The sequence below is a fragment of the Pleurodeles waltl genome, chromosome 4_1 (genome assembly GCF_031143425.1).
Source record: "Pleurodeles waltl isolate 20211129_DDA chromosome 4_1, aPleWal1.hap1.20221129, whole genome shotgun sequence".
NCBI classification, from domain to species: domain Eukaryota; kingdom Metazoa; phylum Chordata; class Amphibia; order Caudata; family Salamandridae; genus Pleurodeles; species Pleurodeles waltl.
Window position 1 is genome coordinate 53,459,015 of NC_090442.1, and position 21,834 is coordinate 53,480,848.

Genomic DNA, 21,834 nt, shown 5'->3' on the forward strand with positions numbered 1-21,834 from the left:
GTGTTCAAATCACGTCGGGGTCACTCTTTGACATTTTTTTCCCCACCAAGTCTATATCTCTGACTTCTAAAGCAAAGCCAAAAGAAGGGCGCTTTGCATTGGCCGGGAATCGAACCCGGGCCTCCCGCGTGGCAGGCGAGAATTCTACCACTGAACCACCAATGCTTCACTTACATAGGCTGAGCAGAGAGCCCTGCCGTAGACAGTAGTGATGAGGCCCATGCATTCGCATTGGACACCTATGAACAAAGTTTGCATGGCAAGCCTTGGACTGCCAAACGTTCACATGCTGATGGCAGGAATCAGATGCAGGAGACTGAAACTATGAATGTTTCTGCTTTTGCTAAGGACAGTGGTTTGGGGCCAGTGTTGTGCTTGACAGAGCACGACATCAGCCTGCTCTCTGGCTGCTCCCGGGAGAAGTGGCTGACAGAAAGCACCCTCCAGACCACCAGCAATCTTGTGTTTCACAACATGCCACTGTCACTGGACTTTCCTTCTGGGAAAGCCTAGTCACTGACCTGGCCAGATTCCCTGTCCTCCCCAAAATCCTGGGGAGAAACGGGCAGAGTTCTGCGCCCTGCGCCCTCTTTCGCGTCCCTAACGCGCTCCCAACGCGCCCTACAGCCCTGGTCGGGCACAGCCCTGGTCGGGCTCATACCACTGGGGCCTCTGCCGAGGAAGAGCCCCGGAAGCCTAGGGCCAGGCCTATTGCACAGGCATCTTAGACCAGGCCATTCCGGGATTGCTGTGTTTCACGTCCTGCCCTTCAACACTCCTGGGAGGGCTTTCCCTGAGAACCCTCATGTCTCTGCCCTCCCAGGAGGCTGTGGTTCTATGCAAAATAGGGGGTGCACCACGGGCCGTCCCCTTTCCTCTCTCTCGCCAATATCTTTCACCAAAGCTGAGCCCTGCAGGTAAATGTATCTATCTGGCTGAGGGGCCAGGGAGGGCCTTTGCCTGCAGTCTTACAAGCCAGAGTGCAGAGAAGGCAGCAACTCTGGGACCGGGACTCTGCTCAAAGGCATATCTAACATGCCACAGTGGAGCTGAGATGGGCAAGACACGTGTCTCACAGGCTGGCAGCACACCAAGACAGTGGCAGGAAACTATGCTAACAAGGAAAGAGAAAAGTCACGTGTCTCGTGGCCTTCCCACCATTAGACAGTAGTCTGCGCAAGAAAACATCCAACAGTGACAGGACAACCAAGCAAATGACAAACGCCGTGCTGAATAAAGTCATCTTACATGACATTTCGTACAAAGGCCCAGATCATGGGGATGATCGCGCAGCAGAAGCAGCAAGTATCAGAGCCACCGAACCTGGGGTGAGTTACACGAGGAGAAAGGGCGACATGGGGACAAGGGCTATGGGCTCAGGGAACATCTACCACAATGCAACCTCGGGTGTGGGGATGCCACTCATTGCGGGTACTGCCCTGGGATTTCCTTTTAGAAAGAATCGCTGGTTAAAGTGTAGAGCACAAAAAAACCTACTCCTCGATTACACTATTAGATAACATCCTTTAACTGCCCCACCCACCCTGTGTGAGTCTCACCCACTTCCCGCCTGCTCCCTCTAGTCTGAGAGTTGTATCTCCACAAAAAACACACAATGGGGCTCAATGAGCTGCTCATGTCTGACATGGACACCTAAGCAGTGCTGGATTCACAACCTGAAAGCCTGCAAAGGAAAGTGTGCCCGGCAGAAGATAAGCTGCCTGGCAACTCAGAACCTTCTTCTAAGAGAAGTAAGACATGTCACAATGGAGTCTAAGCCTACCTGTCTTATGCCAGGACCTTAGAGCTGCAGGCAGGAGCACAAAGGTAAAAACATATATTGAGTCCCAACACACTCACTGCGGTGGTTGGTCTCTGTGGCGCAATCGGTTAGCACGTTCGGCTGTTAACTGAAAGGCTGGTGGTTCAAGCCCACCCAGGGACGTATGCTTTTGCCTACATCAAGTCCTGAATTAAAACACAGCTGTCTGGCTTTGCTCTTAGAGCTCTCGCTTTGCCTGCGTGACATGCTCTATCTCAACATTTCTATCTTCTCTCATCTCTTCACCTCTAGTCATTTCCACCAATAGGACTGGAAACGGGACATCAAGTCCTGAATTAAAACACAGCTGTCTGGCTTTGCTCTTAGAGCTCTCGCTTTGCCTGCGTGACATGCTCTATCTCAACATTTCTATCTTCTCTCATCTCTTCACCTCTAGTCATTTCCACCAATAGGACTGGAAACGGGCCACCAAGCCTTCTACTTTAACCACAGGCGTACTGAGGGCCAATAAAAGGCACAGAAGCATTTCTTGATCCGGGGCTGAGAACTGCATGCACAGGGACCTCGTGGCGCAACGGTAGCGCGTCTGACTCCAGATCAGAAGTTTGCGTGTTCAAATCACGTCGGGGTCACTCTTTGACATTTCTTTCCCCACCAAGTCTATATCTCTGACTTCTAAAGCAAAGCCAAGAGAAGGGCGCTTTGCATTGGCTGGGAATCGAACCCGGGCCTCCCGCGTGGCAGGCGAGAATTCTACCACTGAACCACCAATGCTTCACTTACATAGGCTGAGCAGAGAGCCCTGCCGTAGACAGTAGTGATGAGGCCCATGCATTCGCATGGGACACCTATGAACAAAGTTTGCATGGCAAGCCTTGGACTGCCAAACGTTCACATGCTGATGGCAGGAATCAGATGCAGGAGACTGAAACTATGAATGTTTCTGCTTTTGCTAAGGACAGTGGTTTGGGGCCAGTGTTGTGCTTGACAGAGCACGACATCAGCCTGCTCTCTGGCTGCTCCCGGGAGAAGTGGCTGACAGAAAGCACCCTCCAGACCACCAGCAATCTTGTGTTTCACAACATGCCACTGTCACTGGACTTTCCTTCTGGGAAAGCCTAGTCACTGACCTGGCCAGATTCCCTGTCCTCCCCAAAATCCTGGGGAGAAACGGGCAGAGTTCTGCGCCCTGCGCCCTCTTTCGCGTCCCTAACGCGCTCCCAACGCGCCCTGGTCGGGCACAGCCCTGGTCGGGCTCATATCACTGGGGCCTCTGCCGAGGAAGAGCCCCGGAAGCCTAGGGCCAGGCCTATTGCACAGGCATCTTAGACCAGGCCATTCCGGGATTGCTGTGTTTCACGTCCTGCCCTTCAACACTCCTGGGAGGGCTTTCCCTGAGAACCCTCATGTCTCTGCCCTCCCAGGAGGCTGTGGTTCTATGCAAAATAGGGGGTGCACCACGGGCCGTCCCCTTTCCTCTCTCTCGCCAATATCTTTCACCAAAGCTGAGCCCTGCAGGTAAATGTATCTATCTGGCTGAGGGGCCAGGGAGGGCCTTTGCCTGCAGTCTTACAAGCCAGAGTGCAGAGAAGGCAGCAACTCTGGGACCGGGACTCTGCTCAAAGGCATATCTAACATGCCACAGTGGAGCTGAGATGGGCAAGACACGTGTCTCACAGGCTGGCAGCACACCAAGACAGTGGCAGGAAACTATGCTAACAAGGAAAGAGAAAAGTCACGTGTCTCGTGGCCTTCCCACCATTAGACAGTAGTCTGCGCAAGAAAACATCCAACAGTGACAGGACAACCAAGCAAATGACAAACGCCGTGCTGAATAAAGTCATCTTACATGACATTTCGTACAAAGGCCCAGATCATGGGGATGATCGCGCAGCAGAAGCAGCAAGTATCAGAGCCACCGAACCTGGGGTGAGTTACACGAGGAGAAAGGGCGACATGGGGACAGGGGCTATGGGCTCAGGGAACAGCTACCACAATGCAACCTCGGGTGTGGGGATGCCACTCATTGCGGGTACTGCCCTGGGATTTCCTTTTAGAAAGAATCGCTGGTTAAAGTGTAGAGCACAAAAAAACCTACTCCTCGATTACACTATTAGATAACATCCTTTAACTGCCCCACCCACCCTGTGTGAGTCTCACCCACTTCCCGCCTGCTCCCTCTAGTCTGAGAGTTGTATCTCCACAAAAAACACACAATGGGGCTCAATGAGCTGCTCATGTCTGACATGGACACCTAAGCAGTGCTGGATTCACAACCTGAAAGCCTGCAAAGGAAAGTGTGCCCGGCAGAAGATAAGCTGCCTGGCAACTCAGAACCTTCTTCTAAGAGAAGTAAGACATGTCACAATGGAGTCTAAGCCTACCTGTCTTATGCCAGGACCTTAGAGCTGCAGGCAGGAGCACAAAGGTAAAAACATATATTGAGTCCCAACACACTCACTGCGGTGGTTGGTCTCTTTGGCGCAATCGGTTAGCACGTTCGGCTGTTAACTGAAAGGCTGGTGGTTCAAGCCCACCCAGGGACGTATGCTTTTGCCTACATCAAGTCCTGAATTAAAACACAGCTGTCTGGCTTTGCTCTTAGAGCTCTCGCTTTGCCTGCGTGACATGCTCTATCTCAACATTTCTATCTTCTCTCATCTCTTCACCTCTAGTCATTTCCACCAATAGGACTGGAAACGGGACATCAAGTCCTGAATTAAAACACAGCTGTCTGGCTTTGCTCTTAGAGCTCTCGGTTTGCCTGCGTGACATGCTCTATCTCAACATTTCTATCTTCTCTCATCTCTTCACCTCTAGTCATTTCCACCAATAGGACTGGAAACGGGCCACCAAGCCTTCTACTTTAACCACAGGCGTACTGAGGGCCAATAAAAGGCACAGAAGCATTTCTTGATCCGGGGCTGAGAACTGCATGCACAGGGACCTCGTGGCGCAACGGTAGCGCGTCTGACTCCAGATCAGAAGTTTGCGTGTTCAAATCACGTCGGGGTCACTCTTTGACATTTTTTTCCCCACCAAGTCTATATCTCTGACTTCTAAAGCAAAGCCAAAAGAAGGGCGCTTTGCATTGGCCGGGAATCGAACCCGGGCCTCCCGCATGGCAGGCGAGAATTCTACCACTGAACCATCAATGCTTCACTTACATAGGCTGAGCAGAGAGCCCTGCCGTAGACAGTAGTGATGAGGCCCATGCATTCGCATGGGACACCTATGAACAAAGTTTGCATGGCAAGCCTTGGACTGCCAAACGTTCACATGCTGATGGCAGGAATCAGATGCAGGAGACTGAAACTATGAATGTTTCTGCTTTTGCTAAGGACAGTGGTTTGGGGCCAGTGTTGTGCTTGACAGAACACGACATCAGCCTGCTCTCTGGCTGCTCCCGGGAGAAGTGGCTGACAGAAAGCACCCTCCAGACCACCAGCAATCTTGTGTTTCACAACATGCCACTGTCACTGGACTTTCCTTCTGGGAAAGCGTAGTCACTGACCTGGCCAGATTCCCTGTCCTCCCCAACATCCTGGGGAGAAACGGGCAGAGTTCTGCGCCCTGCGCCCTCTTTCGCGTCCCTAACGCGCTCCCAACGCGCCCTACAGCCCTGGTCGGGCACAGCCCTGGTCGGGCTCATACCACTGGGGCCTCTGCCGAGGAAGAGCCCCGGAAGCCTAGGGCCAGGCCTATTGCACAGGCATCTTAGACCAGGCCATTCCGGGATTGCTGTGTTTCACGTCCTGCCCTTCAACACTCCTGGGAGGGCTTTCCCTGAGAACCCTCATGTCTCTGCCCTCCCAGGAGGCTGTGGTTCTATGCAAAATAGGGGGTGCACCACGGGCCGTCCCCTTTCCTCTCTCTCGCCAATATCTTTCACCAAAGCTGAGCCCTGCAGGTAAATGTATCTATCTGGCTGAGGGGCCAGGGAGGGCCTTTGCCTGCAGTCTTACAAGCCAGAGTGCAGAGAAGGCAGCAACTCTGGGACCGGGACTCTGCTCAAAGACATATCTAACATGCCACAGTGGAGCTGAGATGGGCAAGACACGTGTCTCACAGGCTGGCAGCACACCAAGACAGTGGCAGGAAACTATGCTAACAAGGAAAGAGAAAAGTCACGTGTCTCGTGGCCTTCCCACCATTAGACAGTAGTCTGCACAAGAAAACATCCAACAGTGACAGGACAACCAAGCAAATGACAAACGCCGTGCTGAATAAAGTCATCTTACATGACATTTCGTACAAAGGCCCAGATCATGGGGATGATCGCGCAGCAGAAGCAGCAAGTATCAGAGCCACCGAACCTGGGGTGAGTTACACGAGGAGAAAGGGCGACATGGGGACAGGGGCTATGGGCTCAGGGAACAGCTACCACAATGCAACCTCGGGTGTGGGGATGCCACTCATTGCGGGTACTGCCCTGGGATTTCCTTTTAGAAAGAATCGCTGGTTAAAGTGTAGAGCACAAAAAACCCTACTCCTCGATTACACTATTAGATAACATCCTTTAACTGCCCCACCCACCCTGTGTGAGTCTCACCCACTTCCCGCCTGCTCCCTCTAGTCTGAGAGTTGTATCTCCACAAAAAATACACAATGGGGCTCAATGAGCTGCTCATGTCTGACATGGACACCTAAGCAGTGCTGGATTCACAACCTGAAAGCCTGCAAAGGAAAGTGTGCCCGGCAGAAGATAAGCTGCCTGGCAACTCAGAACCTTCTTCTAAGAGAAGTAAGACATGTCACAATGGAGTCTAAGCCTACCTGTCTTATGCCAGGACCTTAGAGCTGCAGGCAGGAGCACAAAGATAAAAACATATATTGAGTCCCAACACGCTCACTGCGGTGGTTGGTCTCTGTGGCGCAATCGGTTAGCGCGTTCGGCTGTTAACCGAAAGGTTGGTGGTTCAAGCCCACCCAGGGACGTATGCTTTTGCCTACATCAAGTCCTGAATTAAAACACAGCTGTCTGGCTTTGCTCTTAGAGCTCTCGCTTTGCCTGCGTGACATGCTCTATCTCAACATTTCTATCTTCTCTCATCTCTTCACCTCTAGTCATTTCCACCAATAGGACTGGAAACGGGACATCAAGTCCTGAATTAAAACACAGCTGTCTGGCTTTGCTCTTAGAGCTCTCGCTTTGCCTGCGTGACATGCTCTATCTCAACATTTCTATCTTCTCTCATCTCTTCACCTCTAGTCATTTCCACCAATAGGACTGGAAACGGGCCACACAGCCTTCTACTTTAACCACAGGCGTACTGAGGGCCAATAAAAGGCACAGAAGCATTTCTTGATCCGGGGCTGAGAACTGCATGCACAGGGACCTCGTGGATCAACGGTAGCGCGGCTGACTCCAGATCAGAAGGTTGCGTGTTCAAATCACGTCGGGGTCACTCTTTGACATTTTTTTCCCCACCAAGTCTATATCTCTGACTTCTAAAGCAAAGCCAAGAGAAGGGCGCTTTGCATTGGCCGGGAATCGAACCCGGGCCTCCCGCGTGGCAGGCGAGAATTCTACCACTGAACCACCAATGCTTCACTTACATAGGCTGAGCAGAGAGCCCTGCCGTAGACAGTAGTGATGAGGCCCATGCATTCGCATGGGACACCTATGAACAAAGTTTGCATGGCAAGCCTTGGACTGCCAAACGTTCACATGCTGATGGCAGGAATCAGATGCAGGAGACTGAAACTATGAATGTTTCTGCTTTTGCTAAGGACAGTGGTTTGGGGTCAGTGTTGTGCTTGACAGAGCACGACATCAGCCTGCTCTCTGGCTGCTCCCGGGAGAAGTGGCTGACAGAAAGCACCCTCCAGACCACCAGCAATCTTGTGTTTCACAACATGCCACTGTCACTGGACTTTCCTTCTGGGAAAGCCTAGTCACTGACCTGGCCAGATTCCCTGTCCTCCCCAAAATCCTGGGGAGAAACGGGCAGAGTTCTGCGCCCTGCGCCCTCTTTCGCGTCCCTAACGCGCTCCCAACGCACCCTACAGCCCTGGTCGGGCACAGCCCTGGTCGGGCTCATACCACTGGGGCCTCTGCCGAGGAAGAGCCCCGGAAGCCTAGGGCCAGGCCTATTGCACAGGCATCTTAGACTAGGCCATTCCGGGATTGCTGTGTTTCACGTCCTGCCCTTCAACACTCCTGGGAGGGCTTTCCCTGAGAACCCTCATGTCTCTGCCCTCCCAGGAGGCTATGGTTCTATGCAAAATAGGGGGTGCACCACGGGCCGTCCCCTTTCCTCTCTCTCGCCAATATCTTTCACCAAAGCTGAGCCCTGCAGGTAAATGTATCTATCTGGCTGAGGGGCCAGGGAGGGCCTTTGCCTGCAGTCTTACAAGCCAGAGTGCAGAGAAGGCAGCAACTCTTGGACCGGGACTCTGCTCAAAGACATATTTAACATGCCACAGTGGAGCTGAGATGGGCAAGACACGTGTCTCACAGGCTGGCAGCACACCAAGACAGTGGCAGGAAACTATGCTAACAAGGAAAGAGAAAAGTCACGTGTCTCGTGGCCTTCCCACCATTAGACAGTAGTCTGCGCAAGAAAACATCCAACAGTGACAGGACAACCAAGCAAATGACAAACGCCGTGCTGAATAAAGTCATCTTACATGACATTTCGTACAAAGGCCCAGATCATGGGGATGATCGCGCAGCAGAAGCAGCAAGTATCAGAGCCACCGAACCTGGGGTGAGTTACACGAGGAGAAAGGGCGACATGGGGACAGGGGCTATGGGCTCAGGGAACAGCTACCACAATGCAACCTCGGGTGTGGGGATGCCACTCATTGCGGGTACTGCCCTGGGATTTCCTTTTAGAAAGAATCGCTGGTTAAAGTGTAGAGCACAAAAAACCCAACTCCTCGATTACACTATTAGATAACATCCTTTAACTGCCCCACCCACCCTGTGTGAGTCTCACCCACTTCCCGCCTGCTCCCTCTAGTCTGAGAGTTGTATCTCCACAAAAAACACACAGTGGGGCTCAATGAGCTGCTCATGTCTGACATGGACACCTAAGCAGTGCTGGATTCACAACCTGAAAGCCTGCAAAGGAAAGTGTGCCCGGCAGAAGATAAGCTGCCTGGCAACTCAGAACCTTCTTCTAAGAGAAGTAAGACATGTCACAATGGAGTCTAAGCCTACCTGTCTTATGCCAGGACCTTAGAGCTGTAGGCAGGAGCACAAAGGTAAAAACATATATTGAGTCCCAACACGCTCACTGCGGTGGTTGGTCTCTGTGGCGCAATCGGTTAGCGCGTTCGGCTGTTAACCGAAAGGTTGGTGGTTTAAGCCCACCCAGGGACGTATGCTTTTGCATACATCAAGTCCTGAATTAAAACACAGCTGTCTGGCTTTGCTCTTAGAGCTCTCGCTTTGCCTGCGTGACATGCTCTATCTCAACATTTCTATCTTCTCTCATCTCTTCACCTCTAGTCATTTCCACCAATAGGACTGGAAACGGGACACCAAGCCTTCTACTTTAACCAAAGGCGTACTGAGGGCCAATAAAAGGCACAGAAGCATTTCTTGATCCGGGGCTGAGAACTGCATGCACAGGGACCTCGTGGCGCAATGGTAGCGCGTCTGACTCCAGATCAGAAGATTGTGTGTTCAAATCACGTCGGGGTCACACTTTGACATTTTTTTCCCCACCAAGTCTATATCTCTGACTTCTAAAGCAAAGCCAAAAGAAGGGCGCTTTGCATTGGCCAGGAATCGAACCCGGGCATCCCGCGTGGCAGGCGAGAATTATACCACTGAACCACCAATGCTTCACTTACATAGGCTGAGCAGAGAGCCCTGCCGTAGACAGTAGTGACGAGGCCCATGCATTCGCATGGGACACCTATGAACAAAGTTTGCATGGCAAGCCTTGGACTGCCAAACGTTCACATGCTGATGGCAGGAATCAGATGCAGGAGACTGAAACTATGAATGTTTCTGCTTTTGCTAAGGACAGTGGTTTGGGGCCAGTGTTGTGCTTGACAGAGCACGACATCAGCCTGCTCTCTGGCTGCTCCCGGGAGAAGTGGCTGACAGAAAGCACCCTCCAGACCACCAGCAATCTTGTGTTTCACAACATGCCACTGTCACTGGACTTTCCTTCTGGGAAAGCCTAGTCACTGACCTGGCCAGATTCCCTGTCCTCCCCAAAATCCTGGGGAGAAACGGGCAGAGTTCTGCGCCCTGCGCCCTCTTTCGCGTCCCTAACGCGCTCCCATCGCGCCCTACAGCCCTGGTCGGGCTCATACCACTGGGGCCTCTGCCGAGGAAGAGCCCCGGAAGCCTAGGGCCAGGCCTATTGCACAGGCATCTTAGACCAGGCCATTCCGGGATTGCTGTGTTTCACGTCCTGCCCTTCAACACTCCTGGGAGGGCTTTCCCTGAGAACCCTCATGTCTCTGCCCTCCCAGGAGGCTGTGGTTCTATGCAAAATATGGGGTGCACCACGGGCCGTCCCCTTTCCTCTCTCTCGCCAATATCTTTCACCAAAGCTGAGCCCTGCAGGTAAATGTATCTATCTGGCTGAGGGGCCAGGGAGGGCCTTTGCCTGCAGTCTTACAAGCCAGAGTGCAGAGAAGGCAGCAGCTCTGGGACCGGGACTCTGCTCAAAGACATATCTAACATGCCACAGTGGAGCTGAGATGGGCAAGACACGTGTCTCACAGGCTGGCAGCACACCAAGACAGTGGCAGGAAACTATGCTAACAAGGAAAGAGAAAAGTCACGTGTCTCGTGGCCTTCCCACCATTAGACAGTAGTCTGCGCAAGAAAACATCCAACAGTGACAGGACAACCAAGCAAATGACAAACGCCGTGCTGAATAAAGTCATCTTACATGACATTTCGTACAAAGGCCCAGATCATGGGGATGATCGCGCAGCAGAAGCAGCAAGTATCAGAGCCACCGAACCTGGGGTGAGTTACACGAGGAGAAAGGGCGACATGGGGACAGGGGCTATGGGCTCAGGGAACAGCTACCACAATGCAACCTCGGGTGTGGGGATGCCACTCATTGCGGGTACTGCCCTGGGATTTCCTTTTAGAAAGAATCGCTGGTTAAAGTGTAGAGCACAAAAAAACCTACTCCTCGATTACACTATTAGATAACATCCTTTAACTGCCCCACCCACCCTGTGTGAGTCTCACCCACTTCCCGCCTGCTCCCTCGAGTCTGAGAGTTGTATCTCCACAAAAAACACACAATGGGGCTCAATGAGCTGCTCATGTCTGACATGGACACCTAAGCAGTGCTGGATTCACAACCTGAAAGCCTGCAAAGGAAAGTGTGCCCGGCAGAAGATAAGCTGCCTGGCAACTCAGAACCTTCTTCTAAGAGAAGTAAGACATGTCACAATGGAGTCTAAGCCTACCTGTCTTATGCCAGGACCTTAGAGCTGCAGGCAGGAGCACAAAGGTAAAAACATATATTGAGTCCCAACACACTCACTGCGGTGGTTGGTCTCTGTGGCGCAATCGGTTAGCACGTTCGGCTGTTAACTGAAAGGCTGGTGGTTCAAGCCCACCCAGGGACGTATGCTTTTGCCTACATCAAGTCCTGAATTAAAACACAGCTGTCTGGCTTTGCTCTTAGAGCTCTCGCTTTGCCTGCGTGACATGCTCTATCTCAACATTTCTATCTTCTCTCATCTCTTCACCTCTAGTCATTTCCACCAATAGGACTGGAAACGGGACATCAAGTCCTGAATTAAAACACAGCTGTCTGGCTTTGCTCTTAGAGCTCTCGCTTTGCCTGCGTGACATGCTCTATCTCAACATTTCTATCTTCTCTCATCTCTTCACCTCTAGTCATTTCCACCAATAGGACTGGAAACGGGCCACCAAGCCTTCTACTTTAACCACAGGCGTACTGAGGGCCAATAAAAGGCACAGAAGCATTTCTTGATCCGGGGCTGAGAACTGCATGCACAGGGACCTCGTGGCGCAACGGTAGCGCGTCTGATTCCAGATCAGAAGTTTGCGTGTTCAAATCACGTCGGGGTCACTCTTTGACATTTTTTTCCCCACCAAGTCTATATCTCTGACTTCTAAAGCAAAGCCAAAAGAAGGGCGCTTTGCATTGGCCGGGAATCGAACCCGGGCCTCCCGCGTGGCAGGCGAGAATTCTACCACTGAACCACCAATGCTTCACTTACATAGGCTGAGCAGAGAGCCCTGCCGTAGACAGTAGTGATGAGGCCCATGCATTCGCATGGGACACCTATGAACAAAGTTTGCATGGCAAGCCTTGGACTGCCAAACGTTCACATGCTGATGGCAGGAATCAGATGCAGGAGACTGAAACTATGAATGTTTCTGCTTTTGCTAAGGACAGTGGTTTGGGGCCAGTGTTGTGCTTGACAGAACACGACATCAGCCTGCTCTCTGGCTGCTCCCGGGAGAAGTGGCTGACAGAAAGCACCCTCCAGACCACCAGCAATCTTGTGTTTCACAACATGCCACTGTCACTGGACTTTCCTTCTGGGAAAGCGTAGTCACTGACCTGGCCAGATTCCCTGTCCTCCCCAACATCCTGGGGAGAAACGGGCAGAGTTCTGCGCCCTGCGCCCTCTTTCGCGTCCCTAACGCGCTCCCAACGCGCCCTACAGCCCTGGTCGGGCACAGCCCTGGTCGGGCTCATACCACTGGGGCCTCTGCCGAGGAAGAGCCCCGGAAGCCTAGGGCCAGGCCTATTGCACAGGCATCTTAGACCAGGCCATTCCGGGATTGCTGTGTTTCACGTCCTGCCCTTCAACACTCCTGGGAGGGCTTTCCCTGAGAACCCTCATGTCTCTGCCCTCCCAGGAGGCTGTGGTTCTATGCAAAATAGGGGGTGCACCACGGGCCGTCCCCTTTCCTCTCTCTCGCCAATATCTTTCACCAAAGCTGAGCCCTGCAGGTAAATGTATCTATCTGGCTGAGGGGCCAGGGAGGGCCTTTGCCTGCAGTCTTACAAGCCAGAGTGCAGAGAAGGCAGCAACTCTGGGACCGGGACTCTGCTCAAAGACAAATCTAACATGCCACAGTGGAGCTGAGATGGGCAAGACACGTGTCTCACAGGCTGGCAGCACACCAAGACAGTGGCAGGAAACTATGCTAACAAGGAAAGAGAAAAGTCACGTGTCTCGTGGCCTTCCCACCATTAGACAGTAGTCTGCACAAGAAAACATCCAACAGTGACAGGACAACCAAGCAAATGACAAACGCCGTGCTGAATAAAGTCATCTTACATGACATTTCGTACAAAGGCCCAGATCATGGGGATGATCGCGCAGCAGAAGCAGCAAGTATCAGAGCCACCGAACCTGGGGTGAGTTACACGAGGAGAAAGGGCGACATGGGGACAGGGGCTATGGGCTCAGGGAACAGCTACCACAATGCAACCTCGGGTGTGGGGATGCCACTCATTGCGGGTACTGCCCTGGGATTTCCTTTTAGAAAGAATCGCTGGTTAAAGTGTAGAGCACAAAAAACCCTACTCCTCGATTACACTATTAGATAACATCCTTTAACTGCCCCACCCACCCTGTGTGAGTCTCACCCACTTCCCGCCTGCTCCCTCTAGTCTGAGAGTTGTATCTCCACAAAAAATACACAATGGGGCTCAATGAGCTGCTCATGTCTGACATGGACACCTAAGCAGTGCTGGATTCACAACCTGAAAGCCTGCAAAGGAAAGTGTGCCCGGCAGAAGATAAGCTGCCTGGCAACTCAGAACCTTCTTCTAAGAGAAGTAAGACATGTCACAATGGAGTCTAAGCCTACCTGTCTTATGCCAGGACCTTAGAGCTGCAGGCAGGAGCTCAAAGATAAAAACATATATTGAGTCCCAACACGCTCACTGCGGTGGTTGGTCTCTGTGGCGCAATCGGTTAGCGCGTTCGGCTGTTAACCGAAAGGTTGGTGGTTCAAGCCCACCCAGGGACGTATGCTTTTGCCTACATCAAGTCCTGAATTAAAACACAGCTGTCTGGCTTTGCTCTTAGAGCTCTCGCTTTGCCTGCGTGACATGCTCTATCTCAACATTTCTATCTTCTCTCATCTCTTCACCTCTAGTCATTTCCACCAATAGGACTGGAAACGGGACATCAAGTCCTGAATTAAAACACAGCTGTCTGGCTTTGCTCTTAGAGCTCTCGCTTTGCCTGCGTGACATGCTCTATCTCAACATTTCTATCTTCTCTCATCTCTTCACCTCTAGTCATTTCCACCAATAGGACTGGAAACGGGACACCAAGCCTTCTACTTTAACCACAGGCGTACTGAGGGCCAATAAAAGGCACAGAAGCATTTCTTGATCCGGGGCTGAGAACTGCATGCACAGGGACCTCGTGGCGCAATGGTAGCGCGTCTGACTTCAGATCAGAAGGTTGTGTGTTCAAATCACGTCGGGGTCACACTTTGACATTTTTTTCCCCACCAAGTCTATATCTCTGACTTCTAAAGCAAAGCCAAAAGAAGGGCGCTTTGCATTGGCCAGGAATCGAACCCGGGCATCCCGCGTGGCAGGCGAGAATTATACCACTGAACCACCAATGCTTCACTTACATAGGCTGAGCAGAGAGCCCTGCCGTAGACAGTAGTGACGAGGCCCATGCATTCGCATGGGACACCTATGAACAAAGTTTGCATGGCAAGCCTTGGACTGCCAAACGTTCACATGCTGATGGCAGGAATCAGATGCAGGAGACTGAAACTATGAATGTTTCTGCTTTTGCTAAGGACAGTGGTTTGGGGCCAGTGTTGTGCTTGACAGAGCACGACATCAGCCTGCTCTCTGGCTGCTCCCGGGAGAAGTGGCTGACAGAAAGCACCCTCCAGACCACCAGCAATCTTGTGTTTCACAACATGCCACTGTCACTGGACTTTCCTTCTGGGAAAGCCTAGTCACTGACCTGGCCTGATTCCCTGTCCTCCCCAAAATCCTGGGGAGAAACGGGCAGAGTTCTGCGCCCTGCGCCCTCTTTCGCGTCCCTAACGCGCTCCCAACGCGCCCTACAGCCCTGGTCGGGCTCATACCACTGGGGCCTCTGCCGAGGAAGAGCCCCGGAAGCCTAGGGCCAGGCCTATTGCACAGGCATCTTAGACCAGGCCATTCCGGGATTGCTGTGTTTCACGTCCTGCCCTTCAACACTCCTGGGAGGGCTTTCCCTGAGAACCCTCATGTCTCTGCCCTCCCAGGAGGCTGTGGTTCTATGCAAAATATGGGGTGCACCACGGGCCGTCCCCTTTCCTCTCTCTCGCCAATATCTTTCACCAAAGCTGAGCCCTGCAGGTAAATGTATCTATCTGGCTGAGGGGCCAGGGAGGGCCTTTGCCTGCAGTCTTACAAGCCAGAGTGCAGAGAAGGCAGCAGCTCTGGGACCGGGACTCTGCTCAAAGACATATCTAACATGCCACAGTGGAGCTGAGATGGGCAAGACACGTGTCTCACAGGCTGGCAGCACACCAAGACAGTGGCAGGAAACTATGCTAACAAGGAAAGAGAAAAGTCACGTGTCTCGTGGCCTTCCCACCATTAGACAGTAGTCTGCGCAAGAAAACATCCAACAGTGACAGGACAACCAAGCAAATGACAAACGCCGTGCTGAATAAAGTCATCTTACATGACATTTCGTACAAAGGCCCAGATCATGGGGATGATCGCGCAGCAGAAGCAGCAAGTATCAGAGCCACCGAACCTGGGGTGAGTTACACGAGGAGAAAGGGCGACATGGGGACAGGGGCTATGGGCTCAGGGAACAGCTACCACAATGCAACCTCGGGTGTGGGGATGCCACTCATTGCGGGTACTGCCCTGGGATTTCCTTTTAGAAAGAATCGCTGGTTAAAGTGTAGTGCACAAAAAAACCAACTCCTCGATTACACTATTAGATAACATCCTTTAACTGCCCCACCCACCCTGTGTGAGTCTCACCCACTTCCCGCCTGCTCCCTCTAGTCTGAGAGTTGTATCTCCACAAAAAACACACAGTTGGGCTCAATGAGCTGCTCATGTCTGACATGGACACCTAAGCAGTGCTGGATTCACAACCTGAAAGCCTGCAAAGGAAAGTGTGCCCGGCAGAAGATAAGCTGCCTGGCAACTCAGAACCTTCTTCTAAGAGAAGTAAGACATGTCACAATGGAGTCTAAGCCTACCTGTCTTATGCCAGGACCTTAGAGCTGCAGGCAGGAGCACAAAGGTAAAAACATATATTGAGTCCCAACACGCTCACTGTGGTGGTTGGTCTCTGTGGCGCAATCGGTTAGCGTGTTTGGCTGTTAACCGAAAAGTTGGTGGTTCAAGCCCACCCAGGGACGTATGCTTTTGCCTACATCAAGTCCTGAATTAAAACACAGCTGTCTGGCTTTGCTCTTAGAGCTCTCACTTTGCCTGCGTGACATGCTCTATCTCAACATTTCTATCTTCTCTCATCTCTTCACCTCTAGTCATTTCCACCAATAGGACTGGAAACGGGACATCAAGTCCTGAATTAAAACACAGCTGTCTGGCTTTGCTCTTAGAGCTCTCGCTTTGCCTGCGTGACATGCTCTATCTCAACATTTCTATCTTCTCTCATCTCTTCACCTCTAGTCATTTCCACCAATAGGACTGGAAACGGGCCACCAAGCCTTCTACTTTAACCACAGGCGTACTGAGGGCCAATAAAAGGCACAGAAGCATTTCTTGATCCGGGGCTGAGAACTGCATGCACAGGGACCTTGTGGCGCAACGGTAGCGCGTCTGACTCCAGATCAGAAGGTTGCGTGTTCAACTCACGTCGGGGTCACTCTTTGACATTTTTTTCCCCACCAAGTCTATATCTCTGCCTTCTAAAGCAAAGCCAAAAGAAGGGCGCTTTGCATTGGCCAGGAATCGAACCCAGGCCTCCCGCGTGGCAGGCGAGAATTCTACCACTGAACCACCAATGCTTCACTTACATAGGCTGAGCAGAGAGCCCTGCCGTAGACAGTAGTGATGAGGCCCATGCATTCGCATGGGACACCTATGAACAAAGTTTGCATGGCAAGCCTTGGACTGCCAAACGTTCACATGCTGATGGCAGGAATCAGATGCAGGAGACTGAAACTATGAATGTTTCTGCTTTTGCTAAGGACAGTGGTTTGGGGCCAGTGTTGTGCTTGACAGAGCACGACATCAGCCTGCTCTCTGGCTGCTCCCGGGAGAAGTGGCTGACAGAAAGCACCCTCCAGACCACCAGCAATCTTGTGTTTCACAACATGCCACTGTCACTGGACTTTCCTTCTGGGAAAGCCTAGTCACTGACCTGGCCAGATTCCCTGTCCTCCCCAAAATCCTGGGGAGAAACGGGCAGAGTTCTGCGCCCTGCGCCCTCTTTCGCGTCCCTAACGCGCTCCCAACGCGCCCTACAGCCCTGGTCGGGCACAGCCCTGGTCGGGCTCATACCACTGGGGCCTCTGCCGAGGAAGAGCCCCGGAAGCCTAGGGCCAGGCCTATTGCACAGGCATCTTAGACCAGGCCATTCCGGGATTGCTGTGTTTCACGTCCTGCCCTTCAACACTCCTGGGAGGGCTTTCCCTGAGAACCCTCATGTCTCTGCCCTCCCAGGAGGCTGTGGTTCTATGCAAAATAGGGGGTGCACCACGGGCCGTCCCCTTTCCTCTCTCTCGCCAATATCTTTCACCAAAGCTGAGCCCTGCAGGTAAATGTATCTATCTGGCTGAGGGGCCAGGGAGGGCCTTTGCCTGCAGTCTTACAAGCCAGAGTGCAGAGAAGGCAGCAACTCTGGGACCGGGACTCTGCTCAAAGGCATATCTAACATGCCACAGTGGAGCTGAGATGGGCAAGACACGTGTCTCACAGGCTGGCAGCACACCAAGACAGTGGCAGGAAACTATGCTAACAAGGAAAGAGAAAAGTCACGTATCTCGTGGCCTTCCCACCATTAGACAGTAGTCTGCGCAAGAAAACATCCAACAGTGACAGGACAACCAAGCAAATGACAAACGCCGTGCTGAATAAAGTCATCTTACATGACATTTCGTACAAAGGCCCAGATCATGGGGATGATCGCGCAGCAGAAGCAGCAAGTATCAGAGCCACCGAACCTGGGGTGAGTTACACGAGGAGAAAGGGCGACATGGGGACAGGGGCTATGGGCTTAGGGAACAGCTACCACAATGCAACCTCGGGTGTGGGGATGCCACTCATTGCGGGTACTGCCCTGGGATTTCCTTTTAGAAAGAATCGCTGGTTAAAGTGTAGTGCACAAAAAACCCAACTCCTCGATTACACTATTAGATAACATCCTTTAACTGCCCCACCCACCCTGTGTGAGTCTCACCCACTTCCCGCCTGCTCCCTCTAGTCTGAGAGTTGTATCTCCACAAAAAACACACAGTGGGGCTCAATGAGCTGCTCATGTCTGGCATGGACACCTAAGCAGTGCTGGATTCACAACCTGAAAGCCTGCAAAGGAAAGTGTGCCCGGCAGAAGATAAGCTGCCTGGCAACTCAGAACCTTCTTCTAAGAGAAGTAAGACATGTCACAATGGAGTCTAAGCCTACCTGTCTTATGCCAGGACCTTAGAGCTGCAGGCAGGAGCACAAAGGTAAAAACATATATTGAGTCCCAACACGCTCACTGCGGTGGTTGGTCTCTGTGGCGCAATCGGTTAGCGCGTTCGGCTGTTAACCGAAAGGTTGGTGGTTCAAGCCCACCCAGGGACGTATGCTTTTGCCTACATCAAGTCCTGAATTAAAACACAGCTGTCTGGCTTTGCTCTTAGAGCTCTCGCTTTGCCTGCGTGACATGCTCTATCTCAACATTTCTATCTTCTCTCATCTCTTCACCTCTAGTCATTTCCACCAATAGGACTGGAAACGGGACATCAAGTCCTGAATTAAAACACAGCTGTCTGGCTTTGCTCTTAGAGCTCTCGCTTTGCCTGCGTGACATGCTCTATCTCAACATTTCTATCTTCTCTCATCTCTTCACCTCTAGTCATTTCCACCAATAGGACTGGAAACGGGACACCAAGCCTTCTACTTTAACCACAGGCGTACTGAGGGCCAATAACAGGCACAGAAGCATTTCTTGATCCGGGGCTGAGAACTGCATGCACAGGGACCTCGTGGCGCAACGGTAGCGCGTCTGACTCCAGATCAGAAGGTTGTGTGTTCAAATCACGTCGGGGTCACTCTTTGACATTTTTTTCCCCACCAAGTCTATATCTCTGACTTCTAAAGCAAAGCCAAAAGAAGGGCGCTTTGCATTGGCCGGGAATCGAACCCGGGCCTCGCGCGTGGCAGGCGAGAATTCTACCACTGAACCACCAATGCTTCACTTACATATCCTGAGCAGAGAGCCCTGCCGTAGACAGTAGTGACGAGGCCCATGCATTCGCATGGGACACCTATGAACAAAGTTTGCATGGCAAGCCTTGGACTGCCAAACGTTCACATGCTGATGGCAGGAATCAGATGCAGGAGACTGAAACTATGAATGTTTCTGCTTTTGCTAAGGACAGTGGTTTGGGGCCAGTATTGTGCTTGACAGAGCACGACATCAGCCTGCTCTCTGGCTGCTCCCCGGAGAAGTGGCTGACAGAAAGCACCCTCCAGACCACCAGCAATCTTGTGTTTCACAACATGCCACTGTCACTGGACTTTCCTTCTGGGAAAGCCTAGTCACTGACCTGGCCAGATTCCCTGTCCTCCCCAAAATCCTGGGGAGAAACGGTCAGAGTTCTGCGTCCTGCGCCCTCTTTCGCGTCCCTAACGCGCTCCCAACGCGCCCTACAGCCCTGGTCGGGCACAGCCCTGGTCGGGCTCATACCACTGGGGCCTCTGCCGAGGAAGAGCCCCGGAAGCCTAGGGCCAGGCCTATTGCACAGGCATCTTAGACCAGGCCATTCCGGGATTGCTGTGTTATACGTCCTGCCCTTCAACACTCCTGGGAGGGCTTTCCCTGAGAACCCTCATGTCTCTGCCTATTCCAGGAGGCTGTGGTTCTATGCAAAATAGGGGGTGCACCACGGGCCGTCCCCTTTCCTCTCTCTCGCCAATATCTTTCACCAAAGCTGAGCCCTGCAGGTAAATGTATCTATCTGGCTGAGGGGCCAGGGAGGGCCTTTGCCTGCAGTCTTATAAGCCAGAGTGCAGAGAAGGCAGCAGCTCTGGGACCGGGACTCTGCTCAAAGACATATCTAACATGCCACAGTGGAGCTGAGATGGGCAAGACACGTGTGTCACAGGCTGGCAGCACACCAAGACAGTGGCAGGAAACTATGCTAACAAGGAAAGAGAAAAGTCACGTGTCTCGTGGCCTTCCCACCATTAGACAGTAGTCTGCGCAAGAAAACATCCAACAGTGACAGGACAACCAAGCAAATGACAAACGGCGTGCTGAATAAAGTCATCTTACATGACATTTCGTACAAAGGCCCAGATCATGGGGATGATCGCGCAGCAGAAGCAGCAAGTATCAGAGCCACCGAACCTGGGGTGAGTTACACGAGGAGAAAGGGCGACATGGGGACAGGGGCTATGGGCTCAGGGAACAGCTACCACAATGCAACCTCGGGTGTGGGGATGCCACTCATTGCGGGTACTGCCCTGGGATTTCCTTTTAGAAAGAATCGCTGGTTAAAGTGTAGTGCACAAAAAAAACAACTCCTCGATTACACTATTAGATAACATCCTTTAACTGCCCCACCCACGCTGTGTGAGTCTCACCCACTTCCCACCTGCTCCCTCTAGTCTGAGAGTTGTATCTCCACAAAAAACACACAGTGGGGCTCAATGAGCTGCTCATGTCTGACATGGACACCTAAGCAGTGCTGGATTCACAACCTGAAAGCCTGCAAAGGAAAGTGTGCCCGGCAGAAGATAAGCTGCCTGGCAACTCAGAACCTTCTTCTAAGAGAAGTAAGACATGTCACAATGGAGTCTAAGCCTACCTGTCTTATGCCAGGACCTTAGAGCTGCAGGCAGGAGCACAAAGGTAAAAACATATATTGAGTCCCAACACGCTCACTGCGGTGGTTGGTCTCTGTGGCGCAATCGGTTAGCGTGTTCGGCTGTTAACCGAAAGGTTGGTGGTTCAAGCCCACCCAGGGACGTATGCTTTTGCCTACATCAAGTCCTGAATTAAAACACAGCTGTCTGGCTTTGCTCTTAGAGCTCTCGCTTTGCCTGCGTGACATGCTCTATCTCAACATTTCTATCTTCTCTCATCTCTTCACCTCTAGTCATTTCCACCAATAGGACTGGAAACGGGACACCAAGCCTTCTACTTTAACCACAGGCGTACTGAGGGCCAATAAAAGGCACAGAAGCATTTCTTGATCCGGGGCTGAGAACTGCATGCACAGGGACCTCGTGGCGCAACGGTAGCGCGTCTGACTCCAGATCAGAAGTTTGCGTGTTCAAATCACGTCGGGGTCACTCTTTGACATTTTTTTCCCCACCAAGTCTATATCTCTGACTTCTAAAGCAAAGCCAAAAGAAGGGCGCTTTGCATTGGCCGGAAATCGAACCCGGGCCTCCCGCGTGGCAGGCGAGAATTCTACCACTGAACCACCAATGCTTCACTTACATAAGCTGAGCAGAGAGCCCTGCCGTAGACAGTAGTGATGAGGCCCATGCATTCGCATGGGACACCTATGAACAAAGTTTGCATGGCAAGCCTTGGACTGCCAAACGTTCACATGCTGATGGCAGGAATCAGATGCAGGAGACTGAAACTATGAATGTTTCTGCTTTTGCTAAGGACAGTGGTTTGGGGCCAGTGTTGTGCTTGACAGAGCACGACATCAGCCTGCTCTCTGGCTGCTCCCGGGAGAAGTGGCTGACAGAAAGCACCCTCCAGACCACCAGCAATCTTGTGTTTCACAACATGCCACTGTCACTGGACTTTCCTTCTGGGAAAGCCTAGTCACTGACCTGGCCAGATTCCCTGTCCTCCCCAAAATCCTGGGGAGAAACGGGCAGAGTTCTGCGCCCTGCGCCCTCTTTCGCGTCCCTAACGCGCTCCCAATGCGCCCTACAGCCCTGGTC

At 52.2% G+C, this 21,834-nt stretch overlaps 6 non-coding genes across 6 annotated transcripts; 3 read left to right on the forward strand and 3 right to left on the reverse strand.

Moving 5' to 3' along the window:
* Window positions 1–94: 94 nt before the first annotated feature.
* On the reverse strand, window positions 95–165 carry TRNAG-GCC (transfer RNA glycine (anticodon GCC)). Its single transcript has one exon. It is a non-coding gene; the product is annotated as a tRNA-Gly (tRNA).
* A 6,482-nt stretch (window positions 166–6,647) lies between these two features.
* TRNAN-GUU (transfer RNA asparagine (anticodon GUU)) lies at window positions 6,648–6,721 on the forward strand. Its single transcript has one exon. It is a non-coding gene; the product is annotated as a tRNA-Asn (tRNA).
* Window positions 6,722–7,262: 541 nt separating this feature from the next.
* On the reverse strand, window positions 7,263–7,333 carry TRNAG-GCC (transfer RNA glycine (anticodon GCC)). The gene has a single exon. It is a non-coding gene; the product is annotated as a tRNA-Gly (tRNA).
* A 4,552-nt stretch (window positions 7,334–11,885) lies between these two features.
* Window positions 11,886–11,956, reverse strand: TRNAG-GCC (transfer RNA glycine (anticodon GCC)). The gene has a single exon. It is a non-coding gene; the product is annotated as a tRNA-Gly (tRNA).
* Window positions 11,957–13,662: 1,706 nt separating this feature from the next.
* On the forward strand, window positions 13,663–13,736 carry TRNAN-GUU (transfer RNA asparagine (anticodon GUU)). Its single transcript has one exon. It is a non-coding gene; the product is annotated as a tRNA-Asn (tRNA).
* Window positions 13,737–18,430: 4,694 nt separating this feature from the next.
* Window positions 18,431–18,504, forward strand: TRNAN-GUU (transfer RNA asparagine (anticodon GUU)). The gene has a single exon. It is a non-coding gene; the product is annotated as a tRNA-Asn (tRNA).
* The last annotated feature ends 3,330 nt before the right edge of the window (window positions 18,505–21,834 follow it).